Here is a 3,330-nt window from a genome sequence, read left to right as displayed (position 1 = left end):
GATCTAGGTAAACAGGGGTCGGCGCGAACGACACAAGAGTGTTAAAGCGCCTAACTAGGGGGGAAAATAATGAAAAAAAGCCTTTAAGGTATTTTTAAATGTCAAAATTTGATTTCAGAAATAACTTCACCAATTAAATTACTCAGGTAAAACACAAAAACTGTTCGTCTTTTAAAAAAAAGTAAAAGGACGGAAAGCAAACTCCAAGTTTTAAGTTTTTAATCAATAAAAAGATTTAATAATTAAAATGCCACCGACTGGAATCGTAACAAAATGAAATTGAGATGATCAATCGAGAATTAACTGCAGGTAATTAAAATAGAAAACTAGTTGTCTCATCCGATCGGCTAAATTAGGCAAAATTTATTGCCCTTGCAAGTTGCGAGAGAGAAATGCAATGTTTTGTCCATTTTATCTGAAAAGGCGGCTCTTGATGAAAGTTCAACGCATGGTGAAGTGAAGTTGATTGACTATTTATATTTTGATTGACTATTTATAAAGTTGATATCAACTCCAATCAAAAGCAGGGAAAACTATCTATTGAGATGTTGCCTTAGCAACCAGAATACAGAGTGGACTAGTGATTGTAAATACTGGTTTTGTCCATTTTATCTGAAAAGGCGGCTCTTGATGAAAGTTCAACGCATGGTGAAGTGAAGTTGATTGACTATTTATATTTTGATTAAAGTTGGTATCAACTCCAATCAAAAGCAGGGAAAACAGGGAAAAATATCTATTGAGATGTTGCCTTAGCAACCAGAATACAGAGTAGACTGGTGATTGTAAATACTAGGTGAATACACAACAGTTATCAACCACGTTTGATGTTGCTTCAGTAGGAGGACATTAGGAATTGGTATAATACCTAAGTACTGTACTTACCCTTTGTCTCAAAATTTCTAGTCAATTCGTTCAACATCTAGGTATTCTAGGCAGTTATGTAGATTGATAGAGCCTATCAAAATGTACCTACTAGGAATGGGTATAGTGGTATACCACCTACTGTACTTAACTATTTATCCTTTGTCTCAAAATTTCTGGTTCATTCTAGGTAGCTGAGTAAATTGATAGATCCTATCAAAATGCAGCTAATAGGTAGGTAACTAGGTACTGAATTTATTAACGTTTATAAAATGACAAAACTTACTTGGGAAAAATTCTTCTATCCTTTCAAAGTGGAAGGAAAATGTAACATCCTAATAATAATAATAATAACACCATACTATGGTGGACATACTACAGGCATAGGTACTATAACACAGACCTATACAGTTAATACATGCCAACATACAAGCGGTTTCATCACTACGAAAAAAAAACTGCTAGTTTAACACCTTAAAATCTCCAAGGACACGAGCCTCCTTCCTATCTTATGTTACTGAAAGTAATCACCGGACATGAGTTGACTAAAGCTGGACTTGTTACGACATTGTCAGCAAATCTCAACTGAAAAGGCCGCCCACACACGATTAGCATGATTACCGTCCCCACTTAACTGGGCCCCACAATTTTTAAACGGACTTCTCAGTCTGAACTTGAAAGATCTTGAGCAGAAAAACGTCACACCAACTGTCTTTCTGTATGTTTGGATTTGACTAATCCGTCTAACACCCCTAACACCCACCCTTAATCCTTTTAGTTTATTTTTACTCAAAATCTGTAGAGTGAGAGAAGAAAAAAAGAGTGAAAAGAAGAATATTTATATACTTTTTTTATATAACCCATCTCCCCCTGCTTTGGTGCTTGCTATTTCCGAATTTTGTTTCTAATACCCAAAATTATTGCACAACTTGGGGATAAAATGTCTGGGAGCACTTTTTTTTACCCGAAATCTCCAAAAATAGTAACGGTTGTTTAGTGTGAGTGACTGCGTGCAACAGATGTTTCTATGCATGTATGCAGAAAGTGTAGCAAGCCCATGGTTTTGTGCATTTCTGTAGAGCTAGAGATGATTAACGTATGTATCAGTAAGCAATCTTCTAACCAACTGTGAATTCGTTTCTACAATGTTGCTTGCGAGGCGTTTCTGAAAAGTGCGTGTCTTCATTCGTGCTATAGTTGCTATATTATGTACAATGAACGTGAACACGGTAGTTCGCTAGGCCAAGTAGCCAAATAGACTTGGGGGAGTAGAGTTTATTGTGTGCTTGTACCAAAAGAGTGTACATCTTTGTGTCCCAAACAATACTTTAACAGAATTCCGCCTGGGCTGGGAGAATTCAGAGGAAACAAAACCCTGACGTAGAACTCTGCTTTGCAGAACGGATAACTCGAGAGATAAGAGACGAAAGCCCACTCTGTCACTTCTACCAGCCATGTGGCCCCCGCGATAACGGATAGAGAATATGGTGGTCGCTCAATTGAATTTAATCACTCCAAATGAGAGGAGTGCATTTCTATACGGGACAAGTAGGAGGGAGGGGGGAGAGTGCATAACGAAATGCATTGGGGACGATAACAAAAATTAAGTGGCAGCGAATGGGGACAGAAAAAATATGATGCAGTCAATTAAAAGTGCAACCGACGGGGTTGTCTCTTGTGAACCTCACAGTGAAATGATAGCTTGCTTTGCCATGTGTACAGAATAAACTGAAGATGAGCCTCTTAAAGAATAGTAATTATCCAGATCAGACCAATACTAGAAACTCTATTCAAGTAGTAGCCAAACTAAAAACGCTGCTGTGGAGTCAGGTTTCCTCAGAGGTTTGAATAATTTAACAAAGTTTTCATGTTACATGATGTAAATGAAAGAATGCTATCAACTTTGAAACTGTCCTTCACAAAAACTAAACCAAAAGAACTTGAGATTCAAACGAATTATCTGAGATCTGATAACGAATATATCTGAATTCACATTGATTGACGGGGGTATCTTTCCTAATCTGATCTCAGTCGGACTCGGAGAGGTGTCTCGGAAATCTTTTTCCTTTAAAATGAATGACTTTCAGAGACTTTTTTATCCTGTCTGGTGACGGAATTATAGAATTATCTGAGATCTGATAACGAATATATCTGAATTCACATTGATTGACGGGGGTATCTTTCCTAATCTGATCTCAGTCGGACTCGGGGAGGTGTCTCGGAAATCTTTTTCCTTTAAAATGAATGACTTTCAGAGACTTTTTTATCCTGTCTGGTGACGGAATTATTATTCCCCTACATTTCCGGTGCAATTTATTTCTTTCTGATGTAATTTGGATTTAATCTGGACTAGCAAGAAGATGGGATCTTGGAGTTTGGTATCTAGATCTTGTCGGTCTTTAATTTGATTTCGGTGTTTAGTTTTATTTCTTCGTTCCCTTCTTATTTCTTTCTGATGTAATTTGGATT

At 37.1% G+C, this 3,330-nt stretch overlaps 1 long non-coding RNA gene across 1 annotated transcript in view; it reads left to right on the top strand.

The window, feature by feature from the left end:
- LOC113467173 overlaps window positions 1–3,330 on the top strand; it is a 31,971-nt gene that overhangs the window by 18,269 nt on the left and 10,372 nt on the right. The window lies entirely within an intron of this gene.

This window comes from Diaphorina citri, unplaced genomic scaffold, assembly GCF_000475195.1.
Source record: "Diaphorina citri unplaced genomic scaffold, Diaci psyllid genome assembly version 1.1 scaffold422, whole genome shotgun sequence".
Classification (NCBI taxonomy): domain Eukaryota; kingdom Metazoa; phylum Arthropoda; class Insecta; order Hemiptera; family Psyllidae; genus Diaphorina; species Diaphorina citri.
This window is presented reverse-complemented; position numbering and strand designations above follow the sequence as displayed.